General features: G+C 44.5%; 1 protein-coding gene across 2 annotated transcripts in view; it reads left to right on the top strand.

The window, feature by feature from the left end:
* Positions 1-20,106, top strand: part of LOC144773006 (uncharacterized) — a 2,495,654-nt gene that overhangs the window by 2,335,680 nt on the left and 139,868 nt on the right. Inside the window, exon 20 of one of the 2 annotated variants that reach the window (XM_078657750.1) lies at positions 17,216-17,379. The exons of the other annotated variant lie outside the window; for it this stretch is intronic. The gene's annotated coding sequence lies outside the window, so the exon portion shown is untranslated. Of the gene's footprint in view, positions 1-17,215; positions 17,380-20,106 lie in introns of those variants that run through there. 2 annotated transcript variants of the gene reach the window in all.

The raw sequence follows: 20,106 nt of genomic DNA, 5'->3' as shown, positions 1-20,106 counted from the left end.
ACTCCAGGTCACGCAATCGACCCTGGTTCCTGGGTCCTTGTGAGGAATTTCCAACGGACCAAGAACGACCAGCCCAGGTGGACCGGACCGCACCTCGTCCTCCTTTCCACAAGATCAGCTGTTCGAGTGGAAGGGAAGAAGCACTGAATCCACGGGGTCCATTGTAAAAGGATCCCTTTACCTCTGCCGTACGACCAGTGGGTCCAGAAGGGTGTCGGCGACTAAGAGACTGAAACCGTGCCTCGTTTCATGCCTTTCAGTGATGCACGTGTAAAAGGAACACTGACTGAACAAGAGAGTGACAATATTTTGCAACCAGCGGTATTACCATCAAAGCGATTGAACACTACAGAGCCTGAACTCCTATTTCAAGATCAGACAGTACCAGGGAAAAAGCGCTATAATTTGAGGCCGAGACCTATGGACTAATAAAAACCTTTTTTCCTTCCAAGTACTATTTTTGAAAGTGCAGCTCTCCCATCTGAGAAACTTGCTTATTTTTGTTTTTCGAACCGCCATCCGGGTTCCGCTGCTAGGGCCGCGATTGCCCAAAGTCTTTGGGGTGCAGCTGGCGACGTTAGGTCGACGGTTCTGGTTGGTCCAAGGGATTTGCCCTAGACTGACAGAAGCACTCCTTAGCAGAATCAACCTCCCATCGCGGGCAGCACTTTAGAGAGGATGGAGTTTTCCGAGATGGAGAGACCTGCCAAACCAATAAACTTTAAACACAGATTATGTAAAATTATGACAAAGAAAAGCTTTTTAATATTGTGCATTTTTATGTTATTCAGTGTGATGATATTTTTAATAGGATATGTTTTATTCTCTTTTCGTGTAACATTTGCACCTCCTCCTAGTGTTCCCCCTCATTCCTTTCAACCCCTTCCCGAACACGAATCCGCTAGGAGATTAGAATTCATTAATAACTCCTTTGTTCAGCTCTTGCACCAACACCAACTAGTAATGAACACAACCAACTGTTGGGTTTGTGGCCTTATGCCTCACACTACGGGCAAAGGTATCCCTTATCTAGTCCTGCCTTTCAGCCATAATGGTTCTGTGTGGGCATATAGAACAATGTTCATATATGCACGAGAAGTCCAACCCCTACGTTCTGTAAAAGACAACCCCAAGACCAGCGCTCTTGTTAAGGGTATAGTAGATATGATTAAGGGAGATATTTCATATGAAGCTACCACGGATGATGAGATATTTCCATACATAGGTTGGAACGTGACCGGATATGGAGCTACTCTGAGTGAGAAGCAGCAAGCTAAGAGATCTTCCCCGATTTGGATTGTACCCCATCAGGGCCACCTGTGTCTGCAAGGTACTGGCGAGAATCCCAGAGCTCAGTTAGGGAAAAGGGTCTGTACAGAAAAGTATGTTTTTGGGTCTCAGACTTCCCCTGCGTTTTTAGCAGCTAACGGTACTTATTTCATCTGTCATGATCGAGCCTATACATGGCTGCCCCCTGACTTTTCGGGCTCATGTTTTGTTTCGTTCCTGTTGCCTCCCACCTACACAGCAGCGGCAGATTACCACAAGACAAGGGTAGTTAGAGGTGTCTTGAGTAAAGAAGACACTACAGGTCAAGAATTTGGGGACTTTGCAAAGGGTTTTCTGCCGTTCTGGGGACCCATGGTTAACAGCAGGAACATAAGGCAATTGACAAGGGTGGTCGAGGCCACCGTGATTGAAACTGCTGGTGCCCTTAGTAACTTGACTGCTGAGCTCCAGTCGGATCGTCTTATGACCCTTCAGACCAGGGTCGCTTTAGATGTCCTACTTGCAGACCGAGGTGGGGTATGTAGATTGATCCAATCAAGTTGCTGTGTTTTCATCCCAGATAACGCTCCAACAGTGTACCAGGCCATCTCCAAACTGCATAAGATTTCCGAATCTAATCATGTGGATAAAGGAGATTGGTCATTAATGGGATGGTTCTGGGAACTGATATCCGCCTGGGGATGGAAAATTCTGATGGTTATTGGGATGGTCTTAGCCATTCTTTTCCTGTTCTGTCTGTGCGTGCAGTGTGCTCCTGCAATATGTGGCCTCTGTGTTACATCATGTGTAAAGAAACCTGTATCAAAAGACGAGCTAAGTACTAGGATGATGTTATAGCAACATCTCAATGACTTTAGGAATATAGATCTGGACTCAGATTAGCATTAATTGCCTATGTAAGGGCAAAAGGAGGGATTGTAGTTCTGAAAATTCTGAACTCGTGAATAAAACTTCATCGTAGCATGACGATTTTTATATCAAAAGACCGAGAATGGCTAGTACACTATGTACAAGCATTTTCGTCGTGATCGAGTGACGATTTCACCTCGAAATCGTCATTCTCGTTCTGAACCCTTGGCTTCCATTTTGTGTACAAACAGCCATTTTGTGAGTTGCCCTTTACATAGGCTTATAATACAGCTAAATCCGATTCAAAAGGACACGCACACCTTGATTGACTTTTCTCTGACCTGGGTAAGTTGGAACCATTGCCCCAGGCCGAACCTGTTTGGTCAGTTCCTCTCCCAGTGGCCGAACAAGATAGCATCAAGCACAACAGGCCATAAACCCTTTTCATCGCACACACACCCTGCCGAATCTTGCTCACACCTGTCCCTGCTCTCTTTCTCTCACTTACTTTATGATGGGGAGGTGCCCGTTTTTTTAGGGGTCCACCGGTATCTGATGGAAATGTTGGGCCTTACCGGGTAATTTATTGTGGGCTGGACAAACTGAACTGTGGCCTTGTCTTCGTGACTCTGCTTTTTCTTTGTAATGGAAACATTTCTATGGTGTAGTAAAATGTGCAGAATGTTTGCCTAAAGCACAATATTTCGTATAAAAAGAGAAGCCTGACTTTGTGAATTGCAGCAGTCTCCTGAGAATATACATCCCATGTTGTTGTACTTCTAGGACGCTTGTTACCTTGGTTTTCAGCCAATAAAATCGATCCTTGACTTCACCTAGAAGACTCTGAGTTTTTGTGGTCTGAATCAGGAAAGAACTCGAGGTCTTTGGGTGTGTTCCCTGGCACCGCTGGGTTACCGGTTTAGTACCGGTTCTGAAAAACCCAGTACCTCAGGGTACTATCAGATGTTCCAACATGTAGGCTGGCCAGTCTTTTTGTCCTTTGATACATTTGCATTGCTATTCAAGGCAACAGGGTACCAACTAAATGTTGATAATCCTTATCCCTCATCCTCCTCCCCCTTACTGTACCACTACAAATGCATAAGATATATCATGGAGCAGAATCCAGGATGAAAAAGAGGGGAGCTATGGAGACTATGGTTCAGAAACAACCAACCCATCACATGAGTTACACTTGTGATGTCTCTTGAGTGACACATGTATTAGCACCAGACTACAACCTCACCCATACCCACTCGTTGGCACATTCACATCAATCACCATTTTCTTGAGAGTCAAGGGGGGCCAGGCATCCAGCGGGCTCCAGCAGGTCTGTGAGCTTTACACCCAAGTCTGCAAGTCATCACTGAGTGTATTGTTTCTCCGGCATCTATGCATACAGCTTTCTTCAGCCACTGCCCATTCAGTAAATTCTCCCACCAACTCACATATCTGGAGGGGCAGGGCACACCCAACAAATAGCCACTCTGCTCTTAGGGAAGACCAACCGCAGCAATAGGAACCTTCTACTAAGTACCTTCTTCTTGCTTGTTGGCACCTGCCCCAGTAAGCATTGTCTGGCATCTCTGGGGACTCCCCACTGTGTGGCCACATTTAACTTATGGACTGCCTGTATGTGTTTCTATTGTATCTGGCAGTATAAAAAAAAATCTGTAATTCGGATACAAATCCCTTAGCATGTCGCAGTATCTTGGCCGCCACTGATCTAAAGCCATTGTTTTTACTAGTTGTGCGAACAGGCGTAGGGACCAGATGGGCGTGCCTTGTGTATATGTTGCACACAGTAACATGCGTCGAACCACTCCCTCCCAGCCTGACACACCTACCTCATCACATATGGAATGAAGACGGGGGCTCCTGCCCCCAACATAAAGAGTTCGGGCAAAGGCATCTTGCCACATGTGCCACACAGCAACAGTTTCTCCCAATTCTCCCTTCATCCAGCCAAAGTACCGTATATTTGGAAGTGTGGAGCAAGACAGTAAAGCTTCAAACTAAGTACCTCAAGTCCACCACACCACCAGGGTAGCAAGGCTTACCCTCTTACCCAACGCAGGTCAACAATGATTTTATCGAATTCAATTAAATATTTTCTGTGGATATCAAATACGGCTCCCTGAAAAACGTAAGGAAGCAGGGCAAAACGATAATTTTTAAGAGCACCACCATACCCATTAGGGACAAACGGAGAGTGTTCCAGAATGTAATCGAATGTTTAGGACCCCACTCTACTGATGTTCAGAGGCTCAAACGTCTCCACCTCTCTTGCTATTCTTATCCCAAGATATCTCATGTTGGTAGTCTCCCAAGGGAGCCCCAGGGTAAGGAGATTAGGTTGTGGCATCTCCCCTAGAGTGCCCAATGGGAACAGTTCGGACTTGTTCAGATTTACATGAAGCCCAGAGATCCCTCTGAATTACACCAGGGTTGCTAACATAATGGGGACCGAGTACAACATCTGTCTCAAATATAACAGTGAGCATCTGCATACAGAGAAACCACGTGTGTGGTCTCCCCAACCGTAACACCCCATCCGTGCAATACTGAGCGCGGTTTACACGCTAGTGGCTCCATCACCTGTGCAAATAGCAATGGCGATAATGGGCAACCTTGTTCGGTCCCCCGGTGCAGGGAAACATGGTGCAACACTGTCCTGCCAATGCGTACCCTCACCACAGAGCCCTGAAATAACAACCGCATCCATTTGATAAATGCCTCCCCCACACCCACCTTCCGCAGTTTGCCCTAGGAAGTCTCATAATAGGGAAGTGAATTTGTGTTCTATATCAAGCAGTACCAAAGCATAAAGACCTTCCCTCAATTCCAGTGCATACATGGCCAGGTAAAGTCACCTCAGTTTATGGAGGGTGTTCCTGCGAGGAATGAAATCACACTGGTCCTTCTGAACCAGGGACAACAAATTGCCCAGAAGCCTATTCACCAGAATCTACTGAGTATTTGTAACATCCACGTTTAGCATGGACAGGGGGCGATAAGAGGAAACTTTCCTGACATCTTTATCAGGCTTGGGCAACATGACTATGAGTGCTACTCTCATAGAGAGTCTGGTAATTGCCCCCTCTCGTGCACCTCCTGATACACCACCAACAGAGGATCCACAAAGGAGTCCACCCTCCTCTGATTCAGCTCAGCATGCAAGCCATTCCCTCCAGAAGCCTTAGAAGTTTTCAATGTTTAGATACTACAATGTATTCTTTAGTGAGGGTCATATCCAGCTGTTCCCTGCCCTCCCCAGACAAACAGGTCAGATAGTCCGCCCGCCGATTGGAGAGCCATTATCTGGTGCTGCATAAACCCCCTGCAGATACTTTGTAAAGACTTCAGTAATATCCTGCTGAGAGGGTAGATCCCTGCCTCATGCACTGAAACCACGAGTGTCCTCCCGGCTTCACAGAGAAGCAGATCTAAATCCAACCCACCTTGACTCCCTCTGCATACAGGCGCTGTCTATAGTTAGTGTGCACAAATTTGTCCGGCCTATCTTAAGTCTCCAACAGCTCTCTCTTTGAATCCGTCCATTCCCCCAACCTCTGTGGTCCCACAGCCAGACACTCTTCCAGTACATGTTTAACAACGGGGAGAGTTAGGGAATTACACAGACTATGTGAGGTGGGAACTCCTGGTCCCCAGGATTAATGATAACAACAATGGAGGAGTACCCCCTATAGGAAAAAGAGGAAGAGTAGCAAATAGCCACTTCCTTGTGTTTATGTCAAGGTTAGCACAGAGTGTCCCAACCCGTTACCGGACAACACTTGTCCTTTTTGAAGACCCCTCACTCACCAACCTAGTTGGTGACATGCTTCATCATCGGGGTCCCACCCTATAGGCCGAGTGCCCATAGGGTGTGCTGCGACACCTGACTACAGTGGAGCTTGTTATTGTTTATTATGTGTGCTTAAAAGTTACAGTGAAGGTGTATTAAAAAGGACCGAAAACGGGTACACCGCGGTGCGCCAGCACCCTATACGTTTTTCACGAGCTGGAGTACAATTACGTGCATTTAAAAACTTTTTATGTTTACTCTTAACTCTGTAGGTGACGGACACTTGCCGTCTTGGTAGATCCGAAGCCCATGAAGCGACAATCATCGCTTCAAGTGTAAGCTTCGCATGAACGCTTTTTCCAAGACTACTTAGATTGCAATAATACTAACACGCAAATACCAATTTGCTAGCCGACCGCCATCTGAGCGCTCACAAGTCACATAGTATGCGGCACATTTACTTTGATAAATTCACTAACGGTTCACCTCAGAACATAGAAATGACCACTCCCCACTCCTACCACCGGCCACAACAAGTAGAGTGCCTCACAAAACGTGCCTCTCCTGACGGTAGCCACTTAAGCGCCATCCAGTAACGGCTCTTACGCCACCTATATGACCAAAATATAGGTAGTCACCTATTGGGGGTGACTTCACCAAACACTTTATATGTTATATGTATACCCTTGTTTATGTCTCTCTGAGTACGCTATCCCAACCCCGTTTCCCTTTCTCTCCTGCAGGTTTTTGTCCTGAACAAGGATTTAAACACACCCTTTTACACTAGATCACAATTTGTGGTCTTCTAATTGCACGAGGGCAGGGCGCACCTTAGCGAGTGCGTACCACCGCGTGTAATCCTCACGGTCCTGACGAAAACCATAGAATTTTTATGACGGTTGAAACATGTAGACCTTTTTTTATCCTGTAATTTTGCACATAGCACACTTCGCTATTTTTAATACATTACACTTCTTTTGGACACCGAAGCCTTCCTAACGAGGCACAGGTGCCACACTGGTTTTAGTGGGGTTCAGACGCTCAAGAATAAAATCTTGAAGTGAGTAGTACTGGCCCTTTTTAATACACCTTCACTGTAACTTTTAAGCACACATAATAAACAATAATCCGCTCCACTGTAGTCAGGTGTCGCAGCACACCCTATGGGCACTCGGCCTATAGGGTGGGACCCCGATGATGAAGCATGTCACCAACTAGGTTGGTGAGTGAGGGGTCTTCAAAAAGGACAAGTGTTGTCCGGTAACGGGTTGGGACACTCTGTGCTAACCTTGACATAAACACAAGGAAGTGGCTATTTGCTACTCTTCCTCTTTTTCCTATAGGGGGTACTCCTCCATTGTTGTTATCACTCTTCCAGTATACCCAGATGCTTCTCCTGTACATCCAGCTTACACATGAGCTGCCTTTCAACACCATACATAATATTCATGCATTCCCCAGCAGGACCACTTTCATAGTGTCCCATTCCGTGGCTCTAACGTTTGTGCTATCCCAGTTTTCTTCAAAATAATCATCCAGTATCGCCGATACAGTGTGTGCAAAGACTGGGTGTACCAAGCCCTCCCTCCTCAACGATAAAAGAGGTACCCTGGGGCCCTTCCGACTTCTTTTAAAAGTAAACAATTAAGGGGAATGATCTGATCGATAGCAAACTAAATAGGAAATAAGAACTACATCCTGGACAAGGATACAGCACATCAGGCAGTAGTCAAGGCTACTGTATGTCCCAGTTTCTGGGGTAAAACATGAGTAGTAATGGGTCTGTGGGTAATGTTCCCTACATACATCCTGTATTCCAAGTCCCCATATAACCTCCTTTGGTGGCCCGGTCATTGATTGTTTCGTACTTAGTCTAAATACCATCCAGAAAATAGTTAAGGTCCTGTTCAATTTTCACTACAGGACCTAAATATTCAGTTGCTACCTTATCATAGAGCCATAACAATTGGCATCATCCACATTAGGGGTATAGATACTTATCAGGCAGAGCGGTCTGGTGTCTAACATACCCGATACAATGACATACCTTATCTTTGAATCAAGGGCCACCCTCATGGATGAAAACAGGGTCCGAAGCGTACCTCCAAATCAGTGCCCCCCCCTAGCATAACTAACGTAGCAGGTCACAAATATCCATCCCCTCCATTGTCTACGCAGCTGGCCTGTCCAGGGCCCGTGGATGTGTGTTTCTTGAATGAAGGCCACTGAATCACATACCTCCTCAGGTACAAATACACCCTCTGTCTCTAGACAGGCTACCCGATTTTACTCACATTCCAAGTAAAGAACTTCCAGGTCTGATCCATTCTAAGCATCATGGGCCAGATGTAGGTAATTCTAATTTACCGATTCATAAATACCAAATTTTACCGATTCGGTATTTATGAATCGGTAAATTAGAAGGAGGGAGATGTAGGTGAATTTATTTTTTGAATTACCGAATCTGTAAAAATCGGTATTTACCGAATCGGTAAACACCGATTCGGTATTGCCCATTGATTCCTATGGGCCTTGAAGCCCATAGGAATCAATGGGCAATACCTATTTGGTATTTACGATTCTGTAAATACCGATTCCTGCAAGGGTGCAGGGGGTGTCACTTTGACACCCTCTAGCACCCCGAATACAGGCACGTGTAACATGTGGCACACATACATGCCCTACGGGCATGTCTGTGTGTCACATTGCACAGGTGTGCATGCACAGATGTGCATGCACACCTGTATTCGGTATTTTACCACCCAATAGGATTGGGTGGTAAAATACCGACTCTTAAGGGCCTGTGGCACTCTTTGAAGTGCCACCTACATCTCATTTACAGAATCGGTAAATTTACCGAATCGGTATTTTACCGATTCTGTATATTTACCGAATCGGTACATTTACCGATTCTGTAAATGACATGCCCCATACATGCCAAATCCTAAATACCGGTCGGTAACGGCTGAATTCGGCCGTTACCAACTGGTATTTGGGCTCCTACATCTGGCCCTAGGTTCCTGACCTCACATCCCCTCTTGCCCATGGCCCACACACTCCCCTCATCTACTCTAGTTTTACATCCAGCCACCTTCATTGTGCGTTGTAGAGCAACCTTAACAACCCTGGTGCAAACAACAACAGAAATCCCAGAAACACCCCCACCCAAAAGTAGTGTGCCCAAACAACTCTGGTCCATAATGTTCGGGACAACACTCAGAACCCACCCCCCGCTCCATGCCTCAGAGACCAAGGACTCAACCACCCCAAGAGAATCACACTGAGGGCTCAGCATCTCACCAGTGCAGCACGGTCAATGGCACTCAAGCTGCCACAATACAACTGTATCCCTCCATTGCTATCAGCCAGCTTACATCTAAAGGCTGCAATCACATTTAGTTAAATAACACCACATAAAAAGTGTTCCTCCAACCAAACAACAAAGGCACTTAACCAATATCTCTACCCATCAGTGCAACAGTGTGTCTGATGGCAGATGCAATGATTATACATTACTTAACATAAAAAATCCCATGCAGCTGCGAATCCCTAGATTCAGGAAGTCAGTATCGACCTAGAGTCAGCATATGTTAAGAATCTTCCAGACAAACCCCGGTACAAAGACACAGTCCCACAGTCCAAGGCGGCGCCCCTCTTCCCATGTCAAAAAGGAAGATCATCCTGGAGTCATCCTGGATTCATCTGATGATTACAGTCAGGCTATTTCTGCAATTATCTGGGGAAGTCATCCCAAGCCATCCTGAAGTATGCCTGTAGGACGAAAAATGGAAATGTAATGACGAACCTAGACTCATCACAAAAACTACAGTAGGATGGTGTTCTGATGTCTTCTACTGGCAGGAGTGATTACCTTTTACAACTCCACGAATACTAATTGACAACTTCAGGATGAAGGAGAATTACTCCAGGATGGGTTCTAGCTAATTTAAGGATGACTGTCAATTATTCCAGGATGATCCTATAACCGCACCAGGATGGAAGTGGATTACTCTGGAATGATCCCATGACAATTTCTGGATGAGTGTGGATTATTCCTGGATGATCCTATGACAGCTTCAGGATGGCTATTGATTACATCAAAATGGCCCCATTATATTTTCAGAATGAGTGTTGATTACTCTCGGATGACATGGTGAAAGGGAGGCATGTTTTTGTCCTTGATATTTGGATTTAAGCGGGGACTCCAAGACAAGTTCATTTGGATGGTCTGATGCGTCATTTTTAGTTGTGGATTTTTGATGAAGGACACTAGCCATCCCTGCTAAAAGGGCCAGGTTTTCAAGTTTCTGCAAATTCATCCACGAACTTGAATCACCAGGCTGAGAAGTTGTGCTTTCAGCATGAGCTTTGTTACCAACTCTTATATATTCCAGTCCACTCTGCTTGGCTTTTTTGTCCTTGCATCTTTTCTCTGCAATTTCTTCCTCTTGTAGTTCGCGTACCACCCTCTTAAGTCAACCAGGGCTTCCCCGATTGCCACAGTCCATTAACATCTGCTTTTCCTCCAGTGCCCTTTGAAGTAACACCTATTTTAGACCCTCTGTTGTGCCAGAATAGCTTGCAATTATCTCTTGAAAAATATCCTGAATCATTAGACACTGTTTCTTCACTAAAAAAAAGCAAGAGAAAAAAAAATATATTTACATATAAACTTCAAAACAGAAAGGAACACATTGACCACTTGCAATATATCTTCACGCTCTAGCCATAATATATAAACAAAGAGGTATTGATAATAAAGGACAAATGTACAATCTATCCATAACCAAGCAAGTAAGTTTTCCTTAATAGACAGTACACATTGTAAGCCTGAACTTGAACCTCCTGCAAAAAGTTGCCTAAATAAAATAGTTTATCCAAAAATGGCTGCCTTATAGTAGTGCCACAAGATAAATGTTTCAGTCCTTTTCATAAGTGTTACATTTGTCTCTGGAGAGCAATCCAAGGCATATGTGGGGACATGCATGTTCATTTTTACGGTCCATTATTGGATTAATTAATCACAAATGTAGGTTTTTACTGAAACAGGTTGGTAATTTGTACCGTTATCCTGCAGTTGCAAACTTATTATAACGGTTTACTTATTGTGCTTACCAGATGATTGGAACAGAATCATAGCTTTAAAATCTCTCTCTTCGGTGATTGGCCCACCAGCTTCATCTACATTTTCGACCAGCCATTTACAGAGAACTTCCCCGGGATTGTCCAAAAGCAGGAAGTCGCCATCTTTTCGAACAGACACAGAATGATCGCAAGTGAAAAACAGGACGTTGAATGAAACCATGATTATGTCCTGCTAGATATAAAAATCAGGAATTAGTTTGTGTTTGGTTTAAGTTTCAGAGGTAAAATACAAAGCATATCAAACTGATTAACAGATTTAATTGGAGAAAAGCACCCCAAAAAGTACACTGACCTGGTGCAATTTCTATCTAATATGCCTAGATTTTGGACTACAAAAAGAAGTGTTTGGGCATGCACTGAAGGCCATTGAGGAAATTACCTAATAATCAACTTTATTTTTGGAGAGCCAGAGTGTATGCTTAGGTCTTGCTGCTCAGGACAAATAGTAATAGCAAAGTAGAGGCATTATGACAGAAAAAGAAGAACTATCAATAAGTTAACTTTCACACTGGGGTTTGTGACGGGAAATCAAGTTACCTATCCCCACAGATGCATAGAGAGTCAGATGCCTGCTACCCTCTGCCCACCGGCACCCCCAACATGAAAGGACAAGCTTTAAAAATGCAATAGGTTTCACCTTTTATTAAGCTAAAGATATTAGCTTTGCTAGTAGTATTGTACGTTAATTGTGCAATATGTAATGGCTTTATAAATTAAACAAAAGGCATTACAATGGCAAATACATAAAGCAAAAGCATTGGCATAGCCAATAGGTCTCTCCTCTGGGACCTTATAAGTGTTTTGCCAGAGGTGTTTGGAAGTTTGGTAAGAGATGCAATTTAACATAAAGGGATCCCATACCCCGTTGACACATGCAGTACCCGCAGTTCGAATGAGAAGAGGGCATGGGGAAACCTCTTATAAGATCTCAATCATTGGGGAAGGCGCGCGTTACTGCAACTTGTACATGCTTTCACCTTATACTGCAACTTGCGCGTGCTTTCACCTAATAAATATTTAACACATGATCCGAGGCAGTTGAATGCTAGAAGCGAGAAGGGAGAGAGCGGGAGAGAAAAAAGGAGAGAGAGAGAGAGAGAGAAGGAGAGAGAGAAGGAGAGAGAGAGAGAGAGAGAGAGAAGGAGAGAGAGAGAGAAGGAGAGAGAGAGAAGGAGAGAGAGAGAAGGAGAGAGAGAAGGAGAGAGAGAAGGAGGAGAGAGAAGGAGAGAGAGAGAGAGAGAGAGTCCCATGCTCTCCACACCACTGGAGTCAAGCAAGCTTGGCTGAAGACGGCTGGAATGCCAGAAACCGGTCCTATGAAGCTTGTTTCCGGTCCAGGGAAGGCATGGCTTGGCAGTTCGGGCTGGACTGTTCCCATGAGGCACAGGGTCAGACTGATTTGCATATGGCCATGTCTGAACTGGGGTGGCAGAGTGGGCTAAAGAACGGTGATGGGTAAAACCCAGATCTTTTGACTGGGTGTGAGTGTTTGATTTGTTCAGATGCTCAGTCCATCACCACCCCTTTTTGTACCGCTTTGTTCTCCATAAGTTGGCAGGGTATGCTCAGACGTGAGTCCCTTGCTCACTTTGCCACTGGATTCAAGCAAGCCTGGCTGAAGACGGCTGGAATGCCAAAAACCAGTCCTAGGAAGCTTGTTTCCGGTCCAGGGAAGGCATGGATTGGCAGTTCGGGCAGGACTGTTCCCTTGAGGCACAGGGTCAGACTGATTTACATATGGCCATGTCTGAACTGGGGTGGCAGAGTGGGCTAAAGAACGGTGATGGATTAAACCCAGATTTTTTGACTGGGTGTGAGTGTTTGATTTGTTCAGATGCTCAGTCCATCACCACCCCCTTTTGTACCGCTTTGTTCGCCATAAGTTGGCAGGGTATGCTCAGACGCGAGTCCCTTGCTCACTTTGCCACTGGATTCAAGCAAGCCTGGCTGAAGACGGCTGGAATGCCAGAAACCGGTCCTAGGAAGCTTGTTTCCGTTCCAGGGAAGGCATGCCTTGGCAGTTCGGGCTGGACTGCTCCCATGAGGCCCAGGGTCAGTCTGATTTGCATATGGCCATGTCTGAACTGGGGTGGAAAAGTGGGCTAAATAACGGTGATGGATTAAACCCAGATCTTCTGACTGGGTGTGAGTGTTTGATTTGTTCAGATGCTCAGTCCTTCACCACCCCCTTTTGTACCACTTTGTTCGCCATAAGTTGGCAGGGTATGCTCAGACGTGAGTCCCTTGCTCACTTTGCCACTGGATTCAAGCAAGCCTGGCTGAAGATGGCTGGAATGCCAGAAACCGGTCCTAGGAAGCTTGTTTCAGGTCCAGGGAAGGCATGGCTTGGCAGTTCGGGCTGGACTGTTCCCATAAGGCACAGGGTCAGACTGATTTGCATATGGCTATGTCTGAATTGGGGTGGCAGAGTGGGCTAAAGAACGGTGATGGATTAAACCCAGATCTTTTGACTGGGTGTGAGTGTTTGATTTGTTCTGATGCTCAGTCCATCACTACCCCCTTTGGTACCGCTTTGTTAAAATAAAGCAGCACCATAACTGACTGTTGGATGCTTTTCCCACCCTTACACTGTCTCGTTCCTCTAGGCTCGAGATTACAGCTTCCTGCGTGACAAAGAACCAATGCAGATGTATGATTAATGTTGTTTTATAATTAAATGTATGATTAATAGCGTGGGGCTGGTGATGAGCGTGCTGGGCTGCAAAAAACATAAAAAAGAAAGTTCCCCTTCAACACACATAAAACACAAAGCGGATGAAAATAGTACTTAGGCGCTGCTGCTTCAGGACTAAACAGAAGAAAATGGAAGTGACGTATCGGACTACCAGCCAACAATGAGTGAGAAAATAAGAGCAATCCAGATTTAACCAATGGCAAGTGGAAAAATAAATAGAAATGCAATGGGTGGAGTTTCACTACTAAAAGTGATTACTTGATGCCTTGTAGAGGCAGCGCATGCGCTGCCCTATGTGAGACCTAAAAAGTAAAGAAAGCCTTTTGATGCTGGTAAACAGAAACTGCACGTAATGAATCATAAACATATGCTTACGTTTCCAGCTAGGTTTAAAAGGATCCATGACTTCTGCTCCTTCTTATTTGAACCCCCTAAACCCACATGGGATTGGGTAGTGGAAAAGTAAGAAGTTGAACGCAATCCTCCTCTCCCGACGAAGGCGACATTACAATGAAACTCAATTAGAAACCACACACCGCTGATCCTAGTAGGAATCAATGCTCATGCCAGCACTGGGGACCCTACTGTGGTTCACCAGATTCCTCCAAAACTGATAGCAGCCGTCTAAAAAATGAAGCCCAAGCTGGGGGTCCCAGCCGGATGATCCCTCCGGATATTGAAGCCCCCTGTTAAAAGGTTTGAATGCCTCTGGACCAGGATGAGTTGTCCTTGCAGTAAGCTATTAGATACCATATATCAGGTCCCGTTAGGCATGCGTGGTCTGCATTAAGCGTTCTTGGCTTTCCTTCCCGTTTCCCCGTTCCTTTCAGTATTAAGCAACCCGTCATGTAAACTGACCCAGTGAACCTTCCTGTTTCCCTCCCATTCTGCTGGTGTCGTTATATTGATCGCCTGCCTCATTGTTATCTTGTTCCTTGTTGTTAAGGCCTGCTCTTGTGCGGCGAAGCCCTTGGATCATTTGCTGCTATACTCTTGGGTGTGTTCCTATAAATACCTCAATCTTCTGCCTGGAATTTGCCTTGGACCACCCCCTGCCAAGCCTTTTGGGTGCGGTCCTATAAATTCCTCACCCTTCTGCTGCTCCCCGGATTGGCTTCCTGACTCTCGAGGAGAAAGCATATCTTATTAGTTCCTGAAGGCAGTTTGAGGTTAGATCTTACCGGTATGATCTCGTTCCCTGTTCTTCTTCTACTCTGCCTGCCTCTGCCTCGGACACCCCTGCAAAAGAATAAAAATCAGAAGAACTCTTCTAAAATTTGGTAAGGTAGATAGCTACTGCTTTGTTCAAAGACAATCATAAACAATATTGTTTTAGGGTTAGTGCACTAATCAATAAGGATTGAAAGACATTTCACTTAAGTACAAGAAGTTGAAGTTGGAAGTAAATACATCCATAATGAACAATGGACGATATGCACAAAGTCACTTGAAAAGCTTTGTTGTTCGGTGAACTTCATTTGTGATAGGCTGTGATCCGGACTGAGTGCAAGTACAGGGTGCTACAAAGTGGAAAGGGCATTTTCATCAAACATTTTGAAATTACCCTGTGCTTGATTGTGAGTTTTAAGAGGTACAAATAATGGAAAGTAGTGGTAGCAATGCATCTCATGTGTATTTGTTTATTTTGAGAAGAAAACCTCATAGAGAAATATAGAGTGCAACGAGTGTCAATAAGTAGCAACCGAAAACTGGTGGCTTCCTATGGGCAAGCATAAATGTATATCAATTGCTGAGACATACACCAAGGAAAGTTAAGGGATAACACATCATTATACATTGTGTTCATGCTCTTTGACCTTCACCTTTCACAGTACACACCTGGCTGATGACCTTCAAACTCCCCTTCAGAACTATGGGAAGAGAAGTCATACGCAGAAGAGGCGCTATTCCCTACAGTTAGAGAAACCGTCTTCTCTCTTTCTCTTTCTCACCTTCAACCACCTTCCTCTGTGACCTGTTGTCATTACACACACAACTCTCACTGTCTAGGTATCCACATACTGGGGTAGTTCGTGGCTAACTCTTCATTTCCGCAGACTGCTGCCATTGGTCTGGTGAGTGAACCCTGGCCTCTTGAGAGCATACTGACTGGAAGACTGTCTGTTGATTTTTCTACCCCCACTTAAAAGTTTTGTTTCCTTAGCCAGAAACACCTTATCTGTCCATAATGCAACAGACATAGGGGAGGTTTTTGTCTTCATTAAAGTGTTGGTTGAGTTGTAACATTGGGACTGTTTGGGCGACAGATGCTTCTGGGGTGGAAGTGTAGGATTAGAGAGGGTTGAGGCAAAATGGGAGTTACAGACCGGTTTGTCACCAGGTTTTCATGTTGTAATTATGTCTACAGGGATCTTACTTTCTGGGGTATTCTGCTTGTGGACACTCCAACACAGACCTGGCCAATGTGCACTTCACCACTTTAGTCCTAGTACTTACGACTAGAGCACTTGTCCCACCCCAAACACTGCAATCACAGTTACCACCTTTGACATAATATCAGGGAGCAGTTATGGCCTTGATGAACAAACAAGAGAGGAGTGGTCCTTAGGTTTGCCAAGTGTCACTTCTCAGCCATACTACTTCCACAAAAAGTTCATCTACTTGACTTGCAATGCCAATTTCTGGCTAGCCTGGGTTATGACAGGGTATTCCAAACAGGCTACACTAAAGGGTCTATGGACATCCTGCTACACAAAAAGCTTCCCCTGGACGATCTCTCAAGACACCACTAACAGTTGCGGGAGATATGAGGCTGGGTGGAGGGGAAGCAATACAATGTTTTCTGCACATATATCCCAACACTGCCTTCTACACCAACTCTTGATTACCTCAAAGCAACTATCCTGGCATTATTTCATGGATTTTACAGATGTAGGGGGGACATAAGTGCCATTTTGGGCCTTGTGCAATATTCTTTTTTTTTAAGTTCATGAAATGTTTTATTGACAAATACAAAGGTGTCTATAAAGAATACATAGCAGTAACCTCATATCAAAGTTTCCAGAATAAACATATTTGCAAAAATACGAATCAGACTTATAAATGACGATATGTGAGAAATAGTACATATAAAATCTGAATATGAATACATTACATAAGAAATTAGGAACAATTATGGGGTCAAGGAGGTTTAAGAACTTCTTGTTGCAATGGTTGTGGCTGAGAGAACCTTTTAGCACTTACATCAAGAAATATTGTAACAGGTGACCGTAAATCCAAATGTTTCGTTGCCAAATTTATAGGGTAAACAAAAGCAGTATCTAGTCTATGGTTGTGGCAGACAGCGTACCACCAGGCTCTATAAGATATTTTTGTAAAGTTTTTCCAATTTATAGTAATTTGCTGAAAAGCAACAGATAGTAACAAATCAATAATTTTAACATTAAACGTCATGTTTTCCCAAACAGGTGAGAGGCTTCCTAAGAAGACATTTGTAAAGGAGAAGGGAAACTTAGTGTCGAAAATTAAGTTGATTTGGGACCAAACATGTTTCCAGAAGTTACATACAGACGCACAAGAGAATAACATGTGGAATAAATCAGTGTTTGGAGATAAACATGTCCAGCAAGCATCTGACACAGTTGAAAAACTTTTGCTTAAAACGTGCGGTGATAATAAAAGTCTATTGTATACAAAAAACAGTGTTTGTGTTGTGTTTGCTGCCCTGGAGGATTTACGTAACTTAATACATAATTTCTTCTATAAAATAAGTGGCCAGGATCTCCGAAAATCATGTTCCCACGCCTCCTCAATTTTAGATTTCTGTCTAATAGTATCAGTACCTTGTAAAAAACTGTATATAGTGGAAGCTTTGGGTGTGCTTTTTAACATGGTATGCAATTGTGAGAGGGAGTCGAGGTTGTTAGGAATATGAGATATACTAGATATTTGAGTGTAAGTAGTCATCATGGCAACCTTTAAGAGATAGTATTTAGCAGTGAATGAAGTAGGCAAATTAAACAATTAGCTAAGTGAGGAAAAAGATTAAAAAAACTGATTGGTAGAATAGCTGGTGAACCCAAAGTAATCCTTTCTGTCTTCAAGTTTTCCAATAACTTGTGCAATATTCAACAGGCCCCAGAGTGGCTAAACCGAAAGGACCTACTGCTCTGACTGACTGGACTTCCTCCCTGAAGCTGTGCAGCGTGTGGTGAGTATGACATCCTCAATTTAAGGAATATACTCACATCTCAGCTGCACATAAATTGGAATTGATTTCCTACTCCTTCCTGCCGCTGGCGTGTTGTGCATGATGGCAGCTCCATCCTACTCTGGGGTATGTCAGATTATTCTCCAGTCATGATTAAAATATGAACCTGAGGGAAGATCATTGCCCAATGGGGTGCCTGAATGCTTGATGCCTTGTAGATGCACAATGCTTACAATTCCTACTGCAAGAACTGAAAGCTTAATTCCAAGTCATTGCAGGCCCAGTGGACGCTCCTGGTACACTTTAGGCTGCACGGTTGGCCACCATGTACGTCTTGGCTAACACATTTGTTGAAAAGAAGGAGTAAATGAAGCATCAACATGTTGTAGTGTTGGAAGTGAGACTCCTTGAATGCAAGTAAGAATACCTCGCCAAACAAAAGGAAAAGGCCAGGTCCCATCTTGAAATCGGCAGGGCATCCCTGACACAAATATGTCTGGATGAAACCCGGCAGTGCTAAACTGCCTCAGGCAAGCGAGTCTATAAATGGAGAAATTAGTCGGGGAAACTTACTCTGCTGACTGCCCACCAGTGAGGTTACCTTGGAGGTGATCTCTGAATTAGTTGACATGGAAGGAAAAAGCGAAAGCACAGTGGCAGAGATAACCTCTGCATTTACTTTCTACTACCAAAACTTATACACCGAATGAGAGTGGTCCACAAAGGAGCACTCCACTACACCTAGTGGGCAATCAGCCTCTGAAAACCTTGAGGTGAATGAATACATTGGTTAGAGATGAGTTAGAGCAACCTGTTGCAGTAGAGGAGATTGAGGCAGCCATTAGCAATTTGAATCCTGGTAAAACACCTGGCCCAGACAGATCCCTCCTTGAGTGCTATAATAAACATGCCAGCCCTCTCGCCTGACGTGCTGCTTGTGTATTCAAGAGGATATAGACAAAGACTCATTCCCCATCAACCTGGATTTGGCTAATATTGCAGTCATCCAGACACCAGGCCACCCACCAGAGCAATGCTCCTCTTATCACCCTCTCTCTCTTATGAGCTTAAAAATCAAGACCTACACCAAAGTCTTCACAAACAGACTCCTGCAAGTAGTAACCTCGCTCACCTATCCAGACCAAGTAAGGTTTGTCCCCATTCACAGCACTAGACTCTGCCTCCATAGGGTACACATAGCTCTGGCACAGAGTCATCTGCTTAAAGACCCCAACTCCCTTATGCTCATAGACTTTGAAAAAGCCTTTGACTCCTTAGACTGGAACTTTTTGTTCACAGTAATGATCGAATTGGATTTTAACCTTGCATTGTGTTTTTTGTGCAAGCAGTATATGATCAACACCACTAACAGGTGAGAGTAAACGGTACCCTTTCACCCCCTTTCCCCATTCACAGAGGTGCCCCTTGTCACACTTCCTATTTGCCCTAGACATGGAACCGATTGCAGTGTGGGTGAGATGTAAGGCTTAGGTGTGGAGGAATTTCTTGGAGGACCGAATTGTGCTTCATGCAGAAAATGTGCTCTTGTTTGTTAGCCAAAGTAAGTTACAGACTCCAGTCGGATTGACTTGCTAGAACTATACAGTGAAGTCTCGACTCTGATATTCATTTAAGCAAAGTTGCTCTTGTTCCCATTCAGAGGGGATAGAGAGGTATTAGAGTGGTAGTCATACGCCCGGTCAGGTGTTGGGGAGCTGGCTCTCACATGGAGCCTTAACCTCTCCCCATTTTTGGCTCAAACAAGAAAGAACCTAGGCATATGGTCCTAACTTCCACTCAATATCTTGGGCAGGGTGACTATTTCTAAAATGATGGTTCTACTGAGGGCTCTCTGCGTTCAGAAAAACTTCCTTATAGTGATTACTCAAAGCTGGTTGATGGTTTGACAGCCAGAGTGAATCCCTTCCTATGGGCAAAATGCACCCGTGCATTGCTTACAGAAAATACACCCAACCCACTTATTACCTCCACCTCTACAACTGGGCTTCACATATCCTGGTGCTGAACAATTGGTTGTGCGGCAGATGTTAGAACCCAGGATTTTGTACTAAAATCTCCCTGATTTGTTGAGACAACTTACTGGGACTACTATACGGTAATTCTACCCTCATTCATTTCCAGAGCTGG

The sequence above is a fragment of the Lissotriton helveticus genome, chromosome 8, assembly GCF_964261635.1.
Source record: "Lissotriton helveticus chromosome 8, aLisHel1.1, whole genome shotgun sequence".
Lineage (NCBI taxonomy): Eukaryota > Metazoa > Chordata > Amphibia > Caudata > Salamandridae > Lissotriton > Lissotriton helveticus.
Note: the sequence above shows the minus strand (reverse complement) of the source record. Positions and strands in the feature narration are given on the sequence as shown.